General features: G+C 43.9%; 1 long non-coding RNA gene across 2 annotated transcripts in view; it reads left to right on the top strand.

Moving 5' to 3' along the window:
- LOC139557021 (uncharacterized) overlaps positions 1-23,342 on the top strand; it is a 54,633-nt gene that overhangs the window by 5,701 nt on the left and 25,590 nt on the right. For both annotated transcript variants that reach the window (XR_011671318.1, XR_011671319.1), the window contains exons 3-6: positions 31-77; positions 7,203-7,493; positions 8,650-8,832; positions 16,911-17,043. This is a non-coding gene — a long non-coding RNA (uncharacterized lncRNA). The remainder of the gene's footprint in view (positions 1-30; positions 78-7,202; positions 7,494-8,649; positions 8,833-16,910; positions 17,044-23,342) is intronic.

Here is a 23,342-nt window from a genome sequence, read left to right on the forward strand (position 1 = left end):
TATTGTTTGTGATGTTTATTTTTTTCTAAGTGGCCAGCCCTATCAGCAGGACCAGCATCATACACCCACATGCCTATGTAAGTGTGCAAGCCAATTATTTTTCCCATGTATTCCCTGCTCGGATATACAGTTGAAGTCGGGAGTTTACATACACCATAGCCAAATACATTTAAAATCAGTTTTTATCCTAGTAAAAATTCCCTGTCTTAGGTCAGTTAGGATCACCACTTTATTTGAAGAATGTGAAATGTCAGAATAATAGTAGAGAGAATTATTTATTTTAGCTTTCATTTCTTTCATCACATTCCCAGTGGGCCAGAAGTGTACTTACACTCAATTAGTTACACTCAATTGCCTTTAAATTGTTTAATTTGGGTCAAAGGTTTCGTGTAGCCTTCCACAATTTCCCCACAATAAGTTGGGTGAATTTTGCCCATTCCTCTTGACAGAGCTGGTGTAACTGAGTCAGGTTTGTAGGCCTCCTTGCTCCACACACTTTTTCTGTTCTGCCCACAAATGTTCTACAAGATTGAGGTCAGGGCTTTGTGATGGCCACTCCAATACCTTGACTTTGTTGTCCTTAAGCCATTTTGCTACAACTTTGGAAGTGTGCTTGGGGTCATTGTCCAGTTGGAAGACCCATTTGCGACCAAGCTTTAACTTCCTGACTGATGTCTTGACATGTTGCTTCAATATATCCACATCGTTTTCTTGTCTCATGATGCCATCTATTTTGTTAAGTGCACCAGTCCCTCTTGCAGCAAAGCACCCCCACAACATGGGGGTGCTGCCACCCCTGTGCTTCACGGTTGGGATGGTGTTCTTTGGCTTGCAAACATCCCCCTTTTTCCTCAATGGTCATTATTGCCAAACAGTTATATTTTTGTTTCATCAGACTAGAGGATATTTCTCCAAAAAGTACGATCTTTGTCCCCATGTGCAGTTGCAAACTGTCGTCTAGCATTTTTATGGAGGTTTTGGAGCAGTGGCTTTTTCCTTTCTGAGCGGCCTTTCAGGTTATGTCGATATAGGACTCGTTTTACTGTGGATATAGATACTTTTGTATCTGTTTCCGCCAGCATTTTCACAAGGTACTTTGCTGTTGTTCTGGGATTGATTTGCACTTTTCTCACCAAGGTACATTCATCTCTAGTGTCACGTTCTGACCTTAGTTCCTTTTTTATGTCTTTATTTTAGTTTGGTCAGGGCGTGAGTTGGGGCGGGCATTCTATGTTGTTTTTCTATGTTTTGCTCTATACGTTATATTTCTATGTGTTTGGACTAGTATGGTTCTCAATCAGAGGCAGGTGTCGATCGTTGTCTCTGATTGAGAATCATACTTAGGTAGCCTGTTTTCCTACTATGGGTTGTGGGTAGTTGTTTTAGTGTTTTCATCATTCGGGACTGTTGCGGTTTTCATTTTGTTTCTCTTGTTCATTTTGTATTCATTCTCATTAAAAGTTATTATGGATACGTACCACGCTGCATTTTGGTCCTCCTCTCCTTCCACCAACGAAAGCCGTTACAGAACTACCCACCAAACAAGGACCAAGCAGCGTGGTAAACAGGAGCAGAGGATTCTGGACTCTGTGTGTGGCAGAGTCAGGTTGGAGACCTGAGCCCACTCCTCGTGCTTATCGTAGGCAGCGCGTTACTGGTCAGGCACCGTGTTATGCGGTTAAGCGCACGTGGTCGCCAGTACGCGTTCATAGCCCGGAGCGCTATAGGCCAGCCCCCCGCAAGTTCCAATGCGAAAGTGGGCATCCAGCCAGGGCGTGTTGTGCCGGCTCAGCGTGTCTGGTCTCCGGTATGCCGTTTCGGCCCAGGGTACCCTGCGCCGGCTCTGCGTGCTGTGTCTCCGGGGCGCTGGGAGGGTGCAGTGCGTCCTATGCCTGCGCTCCGCTCGTGCCGGGAGAATGTGGGCATTGAGCCTATGGGAGAGGTGCGAGTGGTATGCACCAGATCTCCAGTGCTCACTCACAGCCCGGTTCAACCTGTGCCTGCACTCTGGAGGGTCCGGGCTAAAATGAACATCCAGCCTGGAGGAGTGGTGCCAAGGCTGAGTTCCAGTGCTCCCCCACAGCCCGGTCCATCTGGTGCCTCCTCTAAGCACCAGGCCTCCTGTAGGTCTCCCCAGCCTGGTGGGTCCTGTGGCAGCCCCACGCACCAGGCTGTCTCTCCATCTCCTCCCTCCAGGTTCTCTCTCCAGGCCAGAGCCGCCCGTCTGTCCTGAGCCGCCGGAGCCGCCCGTCTATCCTGAGCCGCCGGAGCCGCCCGTCTATCCTGAGCCGCCGGAGCCGCCCGTCTGTCCTGAGCCGCCGGAGCCGCCCGTCTGTCCTGAGCCGCCCTCCTGTCCGGAGCCACCGGAGTCGCCCTTCTGTCCGGAGCCGCCCCTCAGTCCAGAGGCGCCCTCTACTAGGGTCTCCAATCCGGGGTCGGTGGCGAGGGTCGCCACTTCTAAGGTGTCACATAAGTGGGCCGAGACTATGGTGGAGTGGGGTCCACGTCCCGCTCCAGAGCCGCCACCGCGGTAAATTCCCACCCAGACCCTCCCCTATAGGTTCAGGTTTTGCGACCGGAGTCCGCACCTTTGGGGGGGGGGGGGGTACTGTCACGTTCTGACCTTAGTTCCTTTTTTATGTCTTTATTTTAGTTTGGTCAGGGCGTGAGTTGGGGTGGGCATTCTATGTTGTTTTTCTATGTTTTGTTCTATACGTTATATTTCTATGTGTTTGGCCTAGTATGGTTCTCAATCAGAGGCAGGTGTCGATCGTTGTCTCTGATTGAGAATCATACTTAGGTAGCCTGTTTTCCCACTATGGGTTGTGGGTAGTTGTTTTCCGTTTTAGTGTTTTCATCATTCGGGACTGTTTCGGTTTTCATTTTGTTTCTCTTGTTCTTTTTGTATTTTCTATTCATTCTCATTAAAAGTTATTATGGATACGTACCACGCTGCATTTTGGTCCTCCTCTCCTTCCACCAACGAAAGCCGTTACATCTAGGAGACAAAACGTGTCTCCTTCCACGGCTGCGTAGTCCCATGGTGTTTATACTTGTGTACTATTGTTTGTACAGATGAACGTGGTACCTTCAGGTGTTTGGAAATTGCTCCCAAGGATGAACCAGACTTGTGGAGGTCTACAATTTTTCTGAGGTTTTGGCTGATTTCTTTTGATTTGCCCATGATGTCAAGCAAAGAGGCAGTGAGTTTGAAGGTAGGCCTTGAAATACATCCACAGGTACACCTCCAATTTACTCAAATTATGTCAATTAGCCTATCAGAAGCTTCTAAAGCCATGACATCATTTTCTGGAATTTTCCAAGCTGTTTAAAGGCACAGTCAACTTAGTGTATGTAAACTTCTCACCCACTGGAATTGTGATACAGTGAATTATAAGTGAAGTAATTTGTCTGTAAACAATTGTTGGAAAAATTACTTGTGTCATGCACTATAGTTTGTTAACAAAAAAATTGTGGAGTGGTTGAAAAACGAGTTTTAATGACTCCAACCTAAGTGTTTGTAAACTTCCGACTTCAACTGTATGTGTGGTTCTAGGCTCTAATATGTGTGTGATTCTAGGACAGCATTTCCCAAACTAGGGGTCCTGGTTTGAAAATGGGGTCGCAAGAGAAACTGAAATACAATTTGGTTCATAGATCCGGGGTTATGTCAGTAACCTCCGGTAGCCGCTAGATGTGGTTGTAATAAACAGAGCGGTTTCTGTTTTCTTCCTACAAATATGCCTCTATCTTTTGAACGGTGTAAGATACAAAATATTATGACCCCATCACTGAAAGATAAGACTCTCGGAAACACATATGTGTCTGTTTCCCTCCACCATGCCCACAAGCCTCATTAGAGGGTGAGAGAGAGTGGACAAGACCAGTCACTAAATCGGACGATGGGGAAAAGATCATCAATAATGATGTTATTTTCTACTGAGAAGATCATACAGAATTATTGCCTGATGATCTTCTGAATTTCCCAATACCTTTCTGATGCATTTCTGTCAATTCAAGCCATACTTCCTTCAGCTTGAAATACTTTCAAAAATACTGTCAGACTGATTTGTAATACACTGCCATAGCCCTAATTTAAAAATAAATAAAATAATGGCTGTTGATTACATCACTTCTTTTAGATGGTAGGGGCTCTGGTATGTGTGTGGTTGTAGTTCTCAGCACTGCCACCGGTGTGCGTGGTCTTCTCCATCACCATGGAGCAGTTATTCCCAAACTGGAGTACTGGGGATACGCCAAATCAAAATGTGATTCACATGGTTTTTTTATTAAAAAAATCTTCACATTTTCAAACAGTCCATTTATATTTTCCAACGGGGCTATACATTTGGGTGAGGTTTTTTTCTCGCCTGAGTAGCCTCGTTTCACTGCCCCAAATGTTTTTTACCATCTAGTGTTCAGTGAAATCACAACACAATGTCAAATACTAGTCAAATAATTTACATCCAATCACATTAACTGTTACTATCTTGCGGGAATTCCGCTAACGGTCCGTATGTAGCCAAACGTAGCTGCTGCTCATTCTGTTTGCTTGAAAATTGATAAATGTTTTTAAAAAAGTAAGGCTCGCGTCCATAGAGACACATACCAGCTCTACTGGTAGTACTGCTACTACCAGCAGTACTACACCTGCACCTGTCAACGACACAAGTTGCTCTGCTTCCACGAGCACATCCAATGCTAGCATCAGTTATTCTAAATTTGTTGTTAGCCCAGCTAGCATGGACACTGACAGTTGTGAATCTGATGCAGCCTAAGAGCTACTGCCCCCTTACCCGGGAAAGCACCGAACAACAGACAGGAACGTTGGACCATCGAACAGGCGCAAATATGATAACTACATTGATTTGGGGTTCACTTATATTGGGAATAGTGCCTTTCCTCAGCCACAGTGTGTTATATGTGCAAAAGTACTATCTCACAAATCGATGAAACCTTCACTCTTGCGCAGACATTTAGAAACAAAACATGCAAATTTGAAAAATAAGCCACGGGTCTTTTGAGCGAGAATTAAGACGATTTTCGAGTAGTAAGACATGTATAAAAGCAACAGATACCATTAATAAGAAGGGTCCAGAACCGAGTGGCTAGGACAGGCAAGCCCCATGCTATTGTGGGGCACTTAATTCTTCCTGCTGCCGCGGATATGGCTGGGGGAAAAGGCCCAAAAAACTATACAGGCAATGTCTTCATCAAACAACACGGTTTTACGACGTAATATGGCAGGAGATGTTTTAAACCAATTACTGCAATGCATACAAGCCAGTGACTTATATGCGTTACAGCTGGATGAGTCAACAGACGTGGCGGGCCTGGCACAGCTCCTGGTATATGTCCGTTACGTTTATGGGGGGTCAATTAAGGAAGACATCCTCTTCTGGAAACCAGGACAACAGGAGAGGATATTTTTAAAGTACTGGACAGCCTTGTGACATCAAATGGACTTGTGGTCAAGATGTGTTGGTATCTGTACTGATGGCACAAAAGCCATGACAGGGAGACATAGTGGAGTGGTAACGCGCGTGCAAGCAGTTGCTCCCAATGGCACTTGGGTACACTGCAGCATCCACCGAGAGGCTCTTGCTGCCAAGGGAATGCCTGACAGCTTGAAAGACGTTTTGGACACTACAGTAAAAATGGTTAACTTTGTTAAAGCAAGGCCCCTGAACTCTGGTGTATTTTCTGCATTATGCAATGATATTGGCAGCGACCATGTAACGCTTTTACAACATACAGAAGTGCGCTGATTATCAAGGGGCAAAGTATTGACACGTTTTTTGAATTGAGAGATGAGTTTAAAGTTTTCTTTACTGACCATCATTTTCACTTGTCTGACCGCTTGCATGATGACGAGTTTCTCACATGACTGGCATATCTGGGGGATGTTTTTTCTCGCCTGAATGATTTGAATCTAGGATTACAGGGACCCTCCGCAACTATATTCAATGTGTGGGACAAAAGTGAGGCTATGATTAAGAAGTTGGAGCTCTTCTCTATCTGCATTAACAAGGGCAATAGACTTGTGTCTTTCCATCATTGTATGATTTTTTGTGTGCAAATGAACTCAAGCTTACGGGCAATGTCAAATGTGATATAGTGAAGCACCTGAGTGAGCTGGGTGCGCAATTACGCAGGTACTTTCCCGAAACAGATGACACAAACAACTGAATTTGTTATCCCTTTCATGCCCTGCCTCCAGTCCATTTACCGATATCTGAACAAGAGAGCTTCATCGAAATTGCAACAAGCGGTTCTGTGAAAATTTTATTTAATCAGAAGCCACAGACAGATTTCTGGATTGGGCTGTGCTCAGAGTATCCTGCCTTGGCAAATCGCGCTGTTAAGACACTGATGCCCTTTGCAACCATGTACAGTACCTATGTGAGAGTGGATTCTCGGCCCTCACTAGCATAAACTGAATACAGGCACAGACTGTGTGTGGAAAATTATTTAAGACTGAGCTAGAAATAAATGGCCACAAATTAATAAAAAATGGAGGAAGAGGATAGCTAGCTAGCAAACTAACGTTATATGCTGCCTTTTCAACAAGATGCTGTGAACTGTGACCACATTGATCATATGATCCAAAAATTCACTTTCCCATGGAGCAAAATTAACAATACACCCCTCCAAGAAAACATGGCTCCGGGGCATCTCCGAAATGTCACCCGATCTGCGATCAGATCCATGGCCAAAGCGTTGCATTTCAGTTTAGTCCGCACTCAGCTGTCATAGAAATCTTCCCCAGAGCCACAGAACAACCGAATTACTGTAGCCCCCACAAACACCTTGAAAATGACTCGTTCCCATAGGCTTGTACTATTTATGACAGCATCAGCAGTTAGCTACCAACAGCTGGTAGACATGTTTACATTTGATTACATCTATACTGTAGCTAGCTAACTTTATCATAGATGTAGCAAGCTAGCGCTTTCACTTACCCGGTTCACTTCCATGCCAGTGATAATGCTCGGTCTCTGCTGGTTGTTTCAGATACTTTAGAAGCCATGTTAAAACGTTTTAAGGATCGCACCCTTAAGGATCGGGTCTGTCCATGCTGGTCCAGTAGATGGGCACCTTGCAGAAAACAGGCCCAGGCCTTTAGGCTGTGCCTGCAGCCGGCATGAGGTCAGGTGGAGGTGCACCGCCAGGACCTCATCCGCTCTCCTCCATTCTCTTAGGTTCTGCGTGGTGATCAAGAAGGAGAACTTCTTGGACCAGCAGCCTGCCAAGATGGTGTTGGGTTTGGGCAGCGCTAAGCAGATATCCCGGCAGCCGGGCCACACCATTTACCTGCTGCCCACGCTGGTGCTGGCCATCCTGATGTCCTGCGATCTCAACTACTGATAAGAGCGTCTGCTAAATGACTTAAATGTAAATGTAAATCAAGGGTACCTCCATCAAGGGCTCCCTGAAGCCAGGCAAGGAGGCCATGCTACATGCTGCAGACACTTCCCAGAACATGGAGCTAGGTCAGTCACACCGCTGCCATTCTCATCTGATCACCTCTACACCTATTAAGAATCTCAATGGAATTAATAATATATCATAGCCATATAATATAGGTTTACCAGTGCCATGGCCCTGGGTGTTTGTGGGCCTTGGAGGTGTAAAGGATTGGTCAAAAATCCTATAGAGGAAATGCAGCATAAATGTAATATATACACGGAACAAAAATATAAACGCAACATGTAAAGTGTTGGTCCCATGTTTTATGAGCTGACACAAAAAAAATCCCAGAAATGTTCCATTTGCACAAAAAGCTTATTTCTCTCAAATGTTGTGCACAAATTTAGTTTACATCCCTGTAAGTGAGCATCTCTTCTTTGCCATGATAATCCATCCACCTGACAGGTGTGGCATATCAATACATTGATTAAACAGCATTAACATTACACAGGTGCACCTTGTGCAGGGGGCAATAAAAGGACACTTTAAAATGTGCAGTTTTGTCACAGAACACAATGCCACAGATGTCTCAAGTTTTGAGGGAGCGTGCATTTGGCATGCTAACTTCAGGAATGTCCACCAGAGCTGTTGCCAGATAATAGAATGTTAATTTCTCTACCATAAGCTGCCTCCAACATTGTTTTATAGAATTTGGCAGTACATCCAACTGGCCTCACAACCGCAAACCACGTGTAACCACGCCAGCCCAGGACCTCCACATCCGGTTTCTTCACCTGCGGGATCGTCTGAGGGGGGCTGGGGGGTGCTGAGGAGTATTGCTCTCTGTAATAAAGCCCTTTTATGGGGAAAAACGCTTTCTGATTATCTGGGCCTGGCTCTCCAATGGGTGGGCCTGGCTGTCAAGTGGGTGGGCCTATGCCCTCCCTGGCACCCTCTTCGCTGCACCCTTGCTCAGTCATGTGAAATCCATAGATTAGGGCCTAATGATTTTATTATATGAACTGAACTCAGTAAAATCTTCATGTTGCATTTATATTTTTGTCCATTAACGTATAATAATATATATAGTGCCTTAAAGTGTTCACCAACTTGTTCAGTTATCATAATTTGTTGCCTGGATCCTGAAATCACACATTAGATTTTTTCCATTGTTCTATACAGCCTACTCCAAATGTTTTCACCTTGATCATGTCTGTGCCCCCCTCCTTCTCCTACTAGGTGGGCTGCCGGAGAACTTCCCTGTGTGTAAGGAGCTGCTTATTCCCCCTGGTACCCAGAACTATGTGGTGCACATGTAGCTGTACGACGCCAACAAACGCCTGTTCTGTCTCACATCCACATCATCACAGGGGGCGCTCAAGATCCTCATCTCAGCGCCTTATTGGCTCTTCAACAAGACCGGTACTTACTCTATCCCTCCTTACAGGCAGAACACGCACACATACACCCCGAAAAAACATACACATGCATTCATGTGCACGCGCACACACACACTCACAGTGAATTGAATTACAAATATACAGTACCAGTCAAAAGTTTGGACACACCTACTCATTCAAGGGTTTTTCTTTATTTTGACTATTTTCTACATTGTAGAATAATAGTGAAGACATCTAAACTTATTTGAGCTGTTCTTGTCATAATATGGACTTGGTCTTTTACCAAATAGGGTTATCTTCTGTATACCACCTCTACCTTGTCACAACACAACTGATTGGCTCAAACGCATTAAGAACGAAAGAAATTACACAAATTAACTTTTAACAAGGCACATCTGTTAATTGAAATGCATTCCAGGTGACTTCCTCATGAAGCTGATTGAGAGAATGCCAAGAGTGTGCAAAGCTGGCATCAAAGCAAAGGGTTGCTACTATGAAGAATCAAAAATATATTTGAATTTGTTTCACACTTTTTTGGTTGCTATATGAGTCCATATGTGTTATTTCATAGTTGTAAAAATAAAGAAAAACCCTTGAATGAGAAGGTCTGTCCAAACTTTTGACTGGTACTGTAGCTGCAAGGAACAGGGTACACAGGATGACAGAAAGGACACAAGATCAGCAGGATAACAAAGAGAGCACTCTGTCACGTAGGAACATTCATCCTTTATGTGCAATCAGTGAAAGCATTACCATGTTTATCTCTCAATACCACAAGTGGAGGGTGAGGGAGAGCTTTGTACACGTCTCTGTGTGTGGAGTAAAGGTGGTCTAGAGTTTTTATTTTTTATTTTTATTTATTTTTTTCTCTGGTTGCACATGTGATATGCTGGTAGAAATGAGGTAAAAACGGATTTGTTTCCCTGCATTAAATTCCCCAGCCACTAGAAGCGCCACCTCTGGATTAGCATTTTCTTGTTTGCTTATGGCCTTATACAGCTTGTTGAGTGCGGTCTTAATGCCAGCATTGGTTTATGGTGGTAAATAGACAGCTCTGAAAAATATAGATTAAAACTCTCTTGGTAAATATTGTGGTCTACAGCTTATCATGAGACACTCTACCTCAGGTGAGCAAAACCTTGAGACATTTCTTAATATTAGATTTTGCTCACCAGCTGTTATTGACAAATAGACATAGACCACCTCCCCTCGTCTTACTGGAGGCAGCTGTTCTGTCTGGCCGATGCACGGAAAACCCAGCCAACTGTATATTATTAATGTCGTCGTTCAGCCACGACTTGGTGAAACATAAGATATTACAGTTTTTAATGACCCGTTGGTACTGTAGGATAGTCTTAAACAGAGCTCATCCAGTTTATTCTCCAATGATTACACGTTGGCCAAAGGATGGATGGTAGAGGCAGGTTACCCGCTCGCCTATGAATTCTCACAAGGCACCCGGACCTGCGTCTCCTGTATCGGGGTCTCTTCATGCGAATAATGGGGATTTGGGCCTGGTTCGGTATCAGCAGTAAATCCTTTGCGTCCGACTCATTAAATAAAAAATCTTTATCTAGTTTGAGGTGAGTAATCGCTGTTCTGATATCCAGAAGCTATTTTCGGTCATAAGTGATGGTGGCAGAAACATTATGTACAAAATAAGTTACAAACAATGCGAGAAAAAAAACACACACAAAATAGCACAATTGGTTAGGAGCCCGTAAAGCGGAAGCCATCTCCTCCGGCACCATTACATGATGTAGTAGTCCTCCTTAACTACGTTGTGTCTCGCTGCTTCTCCATTCGATAGGCTATGAGTATGACCTGAAGGCTACGCTTAATTGGTTTATGCATGGATTTCTCCCGATCAAACAATGAATTGAACAGTGTTCTATCTCAAGAGTTATTTGAAGCCTAAAAACGTAAGGTCGCCAGAGGACTAATAATGAGAGAGAACAAACAATAACAATAGCCTATAGATAAATCTAGTTTAAGCTTATTAAGAAACAAATGATCAATTCGGGCCGGGAAAATCCCTCCATGCGAGGTTGAATACCAAATGGCCAATAACCTATCCTCCTAAAAGCTTTAAGATAAGTTCAAGTTATGAACAGTAGCTTATTTCACAAATATTATATATGAAGGTGTTGTCCTAAAGTTGTTGTGACTTTCAAAAACAACAAGAATGTACGTTTTATAGGGGCTATATCATCGTATATCACAATGTTTTATGGGTACATAGTCACGATAGGACAAAGGTTGATATCGTCCAACCCTTGTTCCCTTTATGTTTGCATAATGTTTGCATTATAAAATTACAGTAGGTGTCGCAGTTTCAATACTACTAAGGTGAAATGAGGCAAGGCTAAGGTCTCCTCTCCATTGACGTGACACTCACACACACACACACACACTCACGAGTTGTTCTGTGCGCTGAGGCTTTTCAATCACTTTCCATGAAAATTGGCCTCTGCTTGCTTGGATCAGTGTGTATGTCTGTCTCTAAATGTTATGTGGTTTCCAGGAAAGAACAAGGAACAGCACAGAAAGGTCAGGAGCATTACAGTTAAACGACCTGATACCTGATATAACTACTACCTGATTCTAGGGCTGACCAACTCATTGCTTGGCATTGCAAACATCTTAAGGGTGGGGGGGAAGGAAAATGTACAGTTGGTATATTTAAAGGATACTACTGGGTATACAGAGTATAATGTCGATTTTATAACAGCTCAGTAGATGTTCTATATGTTTTACATTTAGATATAAGTCATTTAGCAGATGCTCTTATCCAGAAACTTACAGTTAGTGCATTCATCTTAAGATAGCTAGGTGGGACAACCACATATCACAGTCGTAGCAAGTACATTTCTCCTCAAAGTAGCAAATGAATTAGCAAAGTCAGAGCTAGTAAGGGGGAAAAGAGTCAAGTGCGAGTGTTAGTTTGCGAAAGGCTTTTCTTTTTTTTAATGTACCTTCCAAAGACCAGTGTAATGCCCCAGCCCTGTGGGCATTCTGCCCCTGAACAGTAATCAGTTGATCTACATTACAATGAGACATGTCCTGGGGGGCACTGTTCCAAGCTAAAGGACTCATTCTCGTTTTGGAACAATGTATTGACCCACCCAGTCCAGAACCCAGGCATGCTGCCCCACAGTCTTTTTCTCTCCCCTATCCTCAGCCAGCTCTCAGCAGGCCCCTGAAAGAGACAGACCCCCACACTCCACCCTGCCAAACTGTGTCAACCAGCTTAGTTTCAGTCAGCTCTCTCTTTCTCTCTGTCTCTCTCTCCTCCCTCCCCCTCTCTCTGTGCTCTGTGTCCACTCTCACTGCACGGCAATTTACTCGGATTTGTCCCGCGGTATTGATGTCATAAGTGTCAGACAGCCAGTAAACCTGGTCACACAGCCCCTTTCCTAGCCCTTGACCAGCCCATGGCACTAGGCCCCAACACCACACACACACACACACACACACACACACACACACACACACACACACACACACACACACACACACACACACACACACACACACACACACACACACACACACACACACCGCTCGCCTCCTGGACCAGATTTCAGCTCTGCTCTGCAACTGTAACTTGCTGTTGCGTATAGAAAATGGAATCACTGTGTCAGTCTATGCTTGGGAACACACACACATTGTGGCTGTGAGATCCTTACACTACAACGTTTCATATTAAGGCTTATCGACACTTCTATTTCAATTCAGCTCTGCTTCTGTTGACTGGTTGTAAACTTTGTAACTACACTGATAAAGGTTTCATCACAGCTACTCTCTTGGCAGTGTCTTGCAATGTTTGCTTTCCTTAAATTCAAGGAGGACTTTTTCTCCCCCACTGACTTGACATCATCCTCCCTCTGAAAGAAAACAACGTGTTTTTAGCAAAGTCTTTCTTCCAATCAAAATTGTTTCCCTTGTAAGCACTCGCTCTGTTTGCTGAATATCAACAAAGTAGGAGCCCCTGTGCGTACACACACACACACACACACACAGTGTCCAGCTTCGAATAAAATTAAATAAAAAGCTTACCTCCTAAAAATTGTTAAACCAGTCATCTAATTATTCATAATTTCTCACTTGTGGCATAATCATCATATAGTTTATGTAGGGTGAGCAAGGCATCGACAGCCATGAACCATTGGCCGTACTGCATCTTCATTTCCACTTGATGGTTTAACTCCTTTCTTTATGGATATTTGTAAAAAAAAATATATATATATACAGTGGGGCAAAAAAGTATTTAGTCAGCCACCAATTGTGCAAGTTCTCCCACTTAAAAAGATGAGAGAGGCCTATAATTCATCCAGAAAATCCAGAAAATCACATTGTAGGATTTTTTATGAATTTATTTGCACATTTTTATCATAGGTACACTTCAACTGTGAGAGATGGAATCTAAAACAAAAATCCAGGAAATCACATTGTATGATTTTTAAGTAATTAATTTGCATTTTATTGCATGACATAAGTATTTGATCACCTACCAACCAGTAAGAATTCTTGTTCTCCCCACTGTATATATATATATATAGGTTGGTCTGCTCAACTCATTCCCTGGCCCGGGTTGCAGACCTGTTACTGAGAACTATAGGTCTATTTGACCCGTTCCACATACATACCTAGCGTACATTGAGAACATTTACACAGTTTTTATTGAGAGATGTTAAAATTATTATGACAGCAAAATGACAGAAAGGTGCGAATTGAACTCGGTCCAAAAAATGTCGGTGTGCAAGTGTCATGTTGCAGCAGGTCACCTACACCTCATGTAAACCACCACTGAATAGTTCCCCTGTTTCCTGCTGGTCTAGTTTCACCTGGTGTACCTTCACGCCTCGATCACACCAACGGCATCATTGCACAAAATGGTACGCAGCATTATCTGGATATGTGTGCAACAAAAGTTCAACATTCACCTTCTGCTACCATTTCTGTCAAGTATACAGTTTGATAAATACGTTCGATAAATCCAACATATGCACCACACAGAACACACTGCAACTTCCTCTGCAACGCAATGCTGCAAGGCAAACGCAGCGTTCCATTGGACATGAATGTACTTCTGGTGTACTAAAATGCAATGACGATGTCGGTGTGATCGAGGCGTCACCCACGTAGTGACTGACACGCCATAGGCCTTTTCACGCTGCATTGTTCTTAGCCCCGGGATATCCTTAGCCCAGGGCCAGTCAAAGCCTGGGGCTATCTTAGCTTGTGTTCACACAAGCAGGTCTAACTGAAACCAACTGTCACTTTTCTGGAGTAGAATATTCAAATTAGGTAACAATGGAACTTTGTGATTGGCTAGCCCTGAAAAGTCGGTGCTAACCCTACTCCAGAGCAGGGCTAGCTAGACCTGGGCTAAGGTTGGTGCTAACCCATTTTAGAATCTGCAAGTGTGAACACTCTAAGCCCTGGGATAAATGCAGTGTAAACGCGGTTCATGTAATCTCTGAAAGCCCCCAAAACGTTCCTTTATCAACCCTCACCAACAGCCCCAGTTTCACATTATGTATGTTGTGTGTGTCTACTGTGCTCCTTCAGCATAGTAAGGGGGGGGGGGGGGGGGGGGGGGGGGGGTGTAAACTTGAAAGCATCTTCATCTTCTCACTCCCCTGGGACACAGGTCTGGTAAGTGTATTTGTTTAGTTTCACAAAGAGTGGGAAGATAAGAGAGGAGGAGGAGAAAGTTGGCGCTGGCCTTCCAATGAACTCGCCGGGGACTTTGCTTGGTGGGGTCATCCCAAGTTCAGGCCTGGCGCTGGCTGCAGAGCGCGATGCGGCGCGGCGGAGGGCCCGGGTGTGTTTACACAGAACCCAGCCTCCTCTGGGGAGCTCCCTCACACTGCCTGTAACACAAACCCACTTCCATCAGGCACCTGCTGGGTGGAAGGGGGAAGAGGGGAGGAGGGGAGCCTGGCTGGGCAGAGACAGGTCAGCGCTGGGGGAAGACGGGGGTGGGAAGGCACTTCATTCCACTCCACTCCAGCTGACAAATGACTCGCTGATGTATTGGCCAGATGGATGAGGCAGGCGCTGTGTAAAATCAGTTCTCTCCTCTCTCTATCTGTCTCCCCCATGTCTCTCTAATTCAGCTGTGGGGATGAGAACCAGCCCATCATCACTAGGTTACTGTAGAACCTTTTCACTCTGTGAGCTTGGGCACTCTGGATATGTGACACGCATTTTTACTGTCTTTTAATATTGCCACTCAGCAGCAGCACATCTTAGGAATCACTGGTAAACAGTGTCAAGTCTTTTGGTCATTATTTGACAAGGAAAGAAATAGGGCTTGGAATTTTCAGGGACCTCACAATACAATATTATCTCGATACTTAGGTGACAATACGATATGTATTGCGATTCTATATGTATCGCTATTCTATGTATTGCGATTCAAAACTGAGATTTTATTACGATTAGATGTTCCAAACAAATAGAAGATGGAAAACAAGCTATGGAAAGAGAAAAAACAAGAGTTTTGGCGCAGGTATGGCTGACTAACGCTAGCAAACATTATCTAAATATCTTTTTTTTAAATCGATACTTGAAGTCATAGTATCAATATAATATTGCTATACTCTACTGTATCAATTCCCCCCCATCTTTAGAAATAAATTGTTGACATTTTCAGTATGAGTTAGATCAGGGATGGGCAACTGGATGCGGCCTTTGGATCAATTTTAATAAAACATGTTTTTTAACTCAGTTGGGGTCTCAACTTGCTATTGCAAGTTAGAATAGTAGAATATACAAGGTACAATTTTGAAATTTGGTTGTACATCAGCAGTTTTTCTCTTGTTATGTCAGTCACTGACTGTCACTCAACTATCCCATGTCAGCTAACATTTTTTAGATTGGTAAGTTAGTCGAGCGTCCAGCTATCTAAATTTAGTAATCATGGTCTAATTACAGGCCGGGGGCCGCTATTGACTTTGTTAGTCCATCTCACTCCATATATTTAAGAACTGCAAACATTTCTCTCCACCCTATGGCAGAATTTGTGAAATTGGCTGTAAAACAGCAAATGTTCCTATTTGCCCCATGGCAAAATGTGTAGAATTGCAGCAAACTTGCTTTAAAACTGCAACATTTTCTCTACTCCCCATGGCGAAATGTGTAGAATTGCACAAAATGAAGTCTAAAACCAAAACAACTTTACTCTGCTGTCAAGGGGGCTGCTAAAATCTTTTACTTACAACTGCGTTTGCTCGCAGAGAAACTGCGGCCCCTCATGATGAATTAAGATTTTTTGTGGCTCCCCACCCCCATCACAGTTGCACATCTGGTTATGTTGGATGGCTTATTTGACTTGTTGAGTTAGTATTTTTATAAGTTTGAAAGAGAGAGAGCCATCATGCCTGTGTGAATTGAAAGGTATTTGACTGAGATAAATGAGAGCCATTCATCATTCCACTGCAAGGCTGAGTCTGTGCAGACTGGAATGGCCAGCCAAAGTACACAATCAGCCAGAGTGCCCTGTGTGAGGGCTGCACTGGTCTAATGGCAGGCTACCTAGTGCATGGGAGCAAAGAGCTGTACTGTGTGGTCAACCTGAATCAGATTAGACTGCAGTGATAAAAGGTACATATTTTGAATACCTTTAAATCCTTTATGAATATAGAAAAAATAAGGGGGTTCAAAACTGAGCCCTGAGATACACCTTTTCTAAGAAGTGATACATAGACTTGATGCTGCATTATCCAAGACTATTTCCAAATACTGCAATATAATATTGCAATACAAGCTTGAAATGAAGTGTGCTGTTATGCTTACTATATAGCCTACCCTGTGAGTTTGTGGTCCTTTTTCCGTATTGTTATCTTGAAGGGCCACCATACTTTAGCTAAAGTTGTTATGCTAGCTAACAAACATGAGTATGTTAGAGTTGTAGCTAATAAACCTGAGCTGTTTATAAAGAACTATGTCTCGTTCTTTCAACACAACATTGACAACGAGGATGGCTATTCCTGCACCCGTCATCACCACCCATCTCTCTGCCTCTTCCGGACCGCTTTCAACACAACAGGTGAGAAAGACTTACTAGAATGACTCTCTCTATCTTCTTAGTTTGCAGGGACCTTGTCGGATGGGTGGAGCAAGACCATCGACAACCGACATCGGAGCAAACGAGAGTACATTCGTTACCAGGGAACCACCAGCGGAGAGCATCTGGTGGCCGGGAATCATGGATTGGCTCATGGTATTTACTATTACAGTAATAATGTGGTGCTACTAATAATACTGTAGTAATACCACCACTGACTGTAGTTCGTATTTCACTTTCAATATGGGACTTGCATTTTATTAATCTAACATCAGATAACCACAGTGGATCTATAATCTGTCAGAATCTGTTGTGCTGATCAGAGTCCATTGTGTTGCTTGAGAGGAGTCACACCTGGTTCTTCTCTAGTGTTCCACAGGTATCATCGGCGTTTTGACCAGCGTCATCACGTCCACAGTGGAGGGGGTGAAGACCGAGGGAAGGGTCAGTGGCTTCTTCTCAGGCTTGGGGAAAGGCCTGGTTGGTATGGTAACCAAGCCGGTGGCTGTAGCGCTGGCCTTTGCCTCGGAGACAGCACAGACGGTCCGAGACATGTCCAGCCTCAGTAACCACAGATAGGTGCCTAAACCCAGGGAGACAACATATGTCATTAAACCATCCTTACAATGAGGCAGATTCAGACGCCCCTCAACTGGGAAGGCTTTCCACTAGATATTGGAAAATTGCTGAGGGGACTTCCATGGGACTTCCATTCAGCCGCAAAGGCATTAGTGAGGCCGGCCACTGATGTTGGGCGATTAGGCCTGGCTCGCAGTCGGCGTTTCAATTCATCCCAAAGGTGTTCGATGGGGTTGAGGCCAGGGCTCTGTGCAGGCCAGTCAAGGTCTTCCACAACAATCTCAACAAATAATTTCTGTATGGACCTCACTTTGTGCATTGGGGCATTGTCATGCTGAAACAGGAAAGAGCCTTCCCCAAACTGTTGCCACAAAGTTGGAAGCACAGAATCGTCTAGAATGTCATTGTATGCTGTAGTGTTAAGATTTGTCTTCACTTGAACTAAGGGGCCTAGCACGAACCATGAAAAACAGCCTCAGAATCATTATTCCCCCTCCACCAAACTTTACAGTTGGCAGTATGCATTCGGGCAGGTAGCGTTCTCCTGGCTACCTCTAAACCCAGATTTGTCCGTCGGACTGCCAGACGGTGAAGTGTAATTCATCCCTCCAGAGAACGCGTTTCCACTGCTCCAGAGTCCAATGGCGGCGAGCTTTACACCACTCCAGCCGACGCTTGGCATTGCAAATGGTGATCTTAGGCTTCTGTGCGGCTGCTCAGCCATGGAAACCCATTTCATGAAGCTCTTGACGAACAGTTCTTGTGCTGAAGTTACTTCCAGAGGCAGTTTTCAACTCGGTAGTGAGTGTTGCAACCGAGGACAGACAATTGTTATGAGCTTCAGCACTCGGCGGTCCCGTTCTGTGAGCTTGTGTAGCTTACCGCTTCACGGTTGTGCTGTTGTTGCTCCTATAGGTTTCCGCTTCACAATAACAGCACTTACAGTTGACCAGGGCAGCTCTAGCAGGCAGAAATTTGACGAATTGACTTGATGGAAAGATGGCTTCCTATGACGGTGCCACGTTGAAAGTCACTGAGCTCTTCAGTGCGGGCCATTCTACTGTCAATGTAGTAGTAGATACAGAAGATGAAAATGTAGAGAGGCGGGAGTGAAAGGATGCCAGGTCCGCAGGAGCGTGTGTGCCTCGATTTCCGCTCGACTACCCGGAGCCCTGTTTGTCTATGGCGATTGCATAGCTGTGTGCTCGATTTTATACACCTGTCAGCAACCGGTGTGGCTGAAATAGCTGAATCAACTCATTTGAATAGGTGTCCACATACTTTTGGCCACGTAGTGTACCTTATGGAAGTGCATTAGGAGGTTTGCAGGAGTGGTTCCCTACCGCGCACTGAATAAATGTAATTGAACTCCAGAAAACACACCCATCGTGTGGCTCACCAATTTTATCAGGGAGTTTTTGTTCAATTTGTTTTTCTATTCATTTATATAAAGCAATCCCTTTAAATACGGTGTTTCTTTCATTTGAATTTGATCGGCACAAGCCTTGAATGTAGCCTATAGAGAATTGGTTCAGAACCCAAAAACACAGATTTTACACCATTTTTATTTAGGGAATAATCATGAATCCTGCTTCATGTGTGTAGCCTATAGGGCCTATACTTATAATTTGGAAAATAATATACAATAGTATGATCTAATAAATGTAACCTAATTGCCCACACTGATCATAGAACTGTGTGATGGAAGTGCGCAGTTCATCAAGTTCAAAATAACGTTTTGCGCTCCATAATGATTTAATAAGCCTATATGTTCCGATCAAATTTTTACGACAATTTGTATTTGACCTTCATTAAATAGTATCCACTACTACTTGACCCTCAGCCACAACCACAAGGGCGTGACAGCGTTTACAGAGGAAAGAAATAAAGGTAGGCTAAATCAAACAATGGAATGGAATGATACGATTGTAAGGAAGGGAATTAACACTAAATTGGCAGTTTCATATACTGTAGGTGGTTATTACTTATGGTCGCTACCGATAGTGGCTTATAATATTTAACATAGGCTATAGCCTACTATATTGAAGGAAACAGGAAAAGTCAGGGCATATGATTAAAACATTAAAGTGAGCACGAAGATTAAATTTGGCGCAACTCTTTGTGTTGTCATCCAATTTGGCTTGCGTCTCAAAATTTAATCCCTGCAAGTTTGAAGGCCATGCAATAAAAATTCTGCATAACGGCACAGCATTTCATACTTCACTATAGGAAAGGGGCATAAATAGGACTACCTGTCATGTTGATATGCTTTTCAGTTTCCTGCCATATGACTGGTTTTACATTCATCTCCAGCGATCATAAGGTAAAATGTAATTTAGCCTATATTTACAATCCCCTTATCTCACTCACTCATCTTCACTCGCTCCTTGGAGCATAGCACCTCGACAAATCGGTCTCCTCGCCGTCCTATTCTGGGCCAGGTCCCAGGCTGATGTGGTGTTGAGTTCCAGGTTGTGTAGGTCGTCCTCCAACTGGTCGGACCACCTGGTTCTCGGTCTTCCTCTTCGGCGTGGATGGCTCCTTGAGGACAAGGGCAGGCTCCAGAGGTGGGTTTGGTCTGACCAGGTGACATAATTCATGATCTGAAGGGCAAGGATGATCTGAAGGACAAGGATGATCTGAAGGACAAGGATGATCTGAAGGACAAGGGCAAGGATTTCCAAGTGGTTTTGCATGGTACACTGAAACTTGGTACTTTTCCTCTTTCATTGCTTGAGCTGTCTGGGCTGCATTGTTAACTCCCCACTCATGCTGCACAGAAGTTAACACACTTGAATAATGCAACACGGCATGTAGAAATGTTGAAACTGTTCATTACTGTTCGCAAAACAATGTTCATACAGTCTAGATCACTTTTACAATGCAAGACGATACCAGTAGCTTCCAACTTTAACTGTAGGCTAAATTTCCTTGCTAGCTTACAGCTGAATTCACTACCGTAGTACTTCGTTTTGGAATCATAATGCAAAATATGTTAATTTCAAAGCTGATTGTCACCAAAAACTTTATTAATTCACTTTGTCTCCCTTGCCACCAAAAACGAATTTACTTCTTCGTCTCCCTCACATGCCTTCTGGTTTCCACTAGATTCCATAGCCACAAAGTCAGATTCCACAGATTATTTTATAAAAGAAGAGATTGCTTCTTCTATGCAAATGTTGTTGATAAGTAAAAAAAAAAAATGGAATTGGGATTGTTTTTCATCTGTAGCCCCATGAAATCAGTTAAAACAAGCTAAATAACTCAATGCATGTACACACTCCTATTGAATAATATTAATTCACATGTTGTCCTGAATAGACCTAGGCTACATCTTGATTTACCCAGTTGATCAATAAATATCAATAATATATTGTTTTGTAATTACATTGGTAAAAAGTCAAATTGAATGTATGATTGTATAATTGATTCATTAATGCATACATGGCGGTATCTAAAAAATGGGCTTACAAATGTTCAAATGTAATGATATTGAACTCAAAAGATGCCCAACTCTTGAACAGAGCAGTAGCTGAGTTTATCTGTCTGGATCAAGTGCCATTCCGTGACTTTGGCTAATATGCCTTTTTTTTATGGTATCGTGATGGTATTGAGTAACGTGATACTAAAGCTGGTATCGGAGTCAAAATTCTGATATCGTGACAACACTCTGTCCAAGAGCTCGGCCAGGATTGCCACGTCCTCCGCAGCCTCAGTGAAGCTGAGGCTGTGGAGGACGTGGCAATCCTGGCACCACACATGCTGGTACCACACATGCAATCCTGGCCATAAAAGGCTGCCATAACTGGTACCACACATGCTTGGTTGCCTATCTTAGAGGCAGCCTCAGCTTCATTAGCAAGGTGTCATGCCACTTCTGTTTGTCCTTGTGTAGCGCATGGAGTTCAAACTTCTGTATTCGCTCCTGAGTCCTTCGAGTCTGGCCGCTCTTCTGACCTCGATTATACTCAGTGTTTCCTTTGAGATGAAGTCCTCCTTTGTTCTTTTGTGCCCAAGTATCTTTCCAGTTGCTTCATTGATGTGATTCTTGAAGGCGGTCCAGATCTCTTCTAGATCATCTGGGATATTGGGGGCGAGAACAGAGACGCAGCTCTGCAGCTCAAGTTGGAATGCGGATGTTACATTGAGGATCCGTAGCTTATCAACATCAATCCTGTGTTGATTGGAGAAGGACACAATTCATTTTAGGTGAAGACGGAGGGACGTGGATAGAAACCTGTGATCTGTGTTCCCAAATTCCACAATGCGGTAGACCTGGCAGTTTGAGTTTATTTATTTAACCTTTATTTAACCAGGCAAGTCAGTTAAGAACAAATTCTTATTTACAATGCCAGCGAGGGTTTGAGAATTTGATCTATTTCCTTGGTTGTGTGGCCATCATAGTCAGTTGTACAACTGAATGCCTTCAACTGAAATGTGTCTTCTGCATTTATCCCAACCCCTCTGAATCAGAGAGGTGCAGGGGGCTGCCTTAATAGACATCTATTTCTTCAGTGGACAGGGAAGAGTGGGTTAACTGCCTTGCTCAGCAGCAGAACGGCAGATTTTACCTTGTCAGCTCTGGGATTTGATCCAGTAACCTTTCGGTTACTGGCCCAACGCTCTAACCATTAGGCTACCTGCCACCCCATTATTACTGATCCATGTCATGCAGTGTATGTGTTTATGAGCGTAGAAGGCTTGATCAGTCACTTTCAAAGCCAGTACTGTCGGAGCCAGTGGCTGCATTGAAGTCCCCCACAATGCAGACGATGTCGTGTCTAGAGATGCCCTCAGTTAGGCTTTCCAGCTGTGTGTAGAAGGTGTCCTTTTCATCTTCTGAGGCCACATATGTTGGAATGTAATACACTATAACTGTCGGCCTGCCATGCTGATGTCGTAGTCAAACAATCAGGAGCCGGTTGTTTATGGAGGGCCCGATTTGCAGCGGCTGAAAGAGCTATGGCCACACCTTGTCTATGTAATCTCTGGCTGACCAGAGGATGGTCATGCCGTTGGAAGAGCAGGTGCCAGAACCTGGCCAGCACACTTCCGTTATCCCAGCAGTGGCAATGTTCATATGCGACAGTTCTTTGGCTACTAGGAATGCTGAGCCATCCTTTGTTATTCTTCTCGTAAATCAAGACGGTGCAGGGTCAAGTCATCATAGTCAGTCAGAGTAGAATTGAATTTTTGTCAAGGTTTTGTGACAATGCTTTTTTCCGCGGCGGGTCGCTTGCCCAATGCACAACCTCTCCATGAACTGGTGCCAGAGGGGATGGCTGCCGTTTTCCAGGCTCCTAACCAACTGTGCAATTTTGTTTGTTTTTTTGCATTGTTTGTAACTTGTTCTGTACATAATGTTGCTGCAACCGTCTCTTATGACCGAAAATAGCTTCTGGACATCAGAACTGCAATTACTCACCTCGAATTGGACAGAGATATTTTCTTTAAAGAGTCCAACGCGAAGGATATACTGCTTCCCCGAGACCAGGCCCAAATCACTGTCATTTGCGTGAAGAAAAGACGGAAATACAGGGGGCAGAGGTCGGGGTGCCTTGTGAGAATTTGTCTGCGAGTGGGTAAACTGCCTCTACCATCCGTACTATTGGCCAATGTGCAATCACTGGAAAATCAACTGAATGATCTACAATCAAGACTATCCTACCAATGGGACATTAAAAACTGTAATATCTTATGTTTCACGAGACGTGGCTGAACAACGACACGGTTAATATAGAGCTGGCTGCATCGGCAAGACAGAGCAGCTACGTCTGGTAGGACACCAGCTGTCTATTTGTCAATAACAGCTGGTGTGCAATGTCAGATATTAAAGAAGTCCCGAGGTATTGCTTGCCTGAGGTAGAGTACCTCAT

This window comes from Salvelinus alpinus, chromosome 28 (assembly GCF_045679555.1).
Source record: "Salvelinus alpinus chromosome 28, SLU_Salpinus.1, whole genome shotgun sequence".
Taxonomy (NCBI): domain Eukaryota; kingdom Metazoa; phylum Chordata; class Actinopteri; order Salmoniformes; family Salmonidae; genus Salvelinus; species Salvelinus alpinus.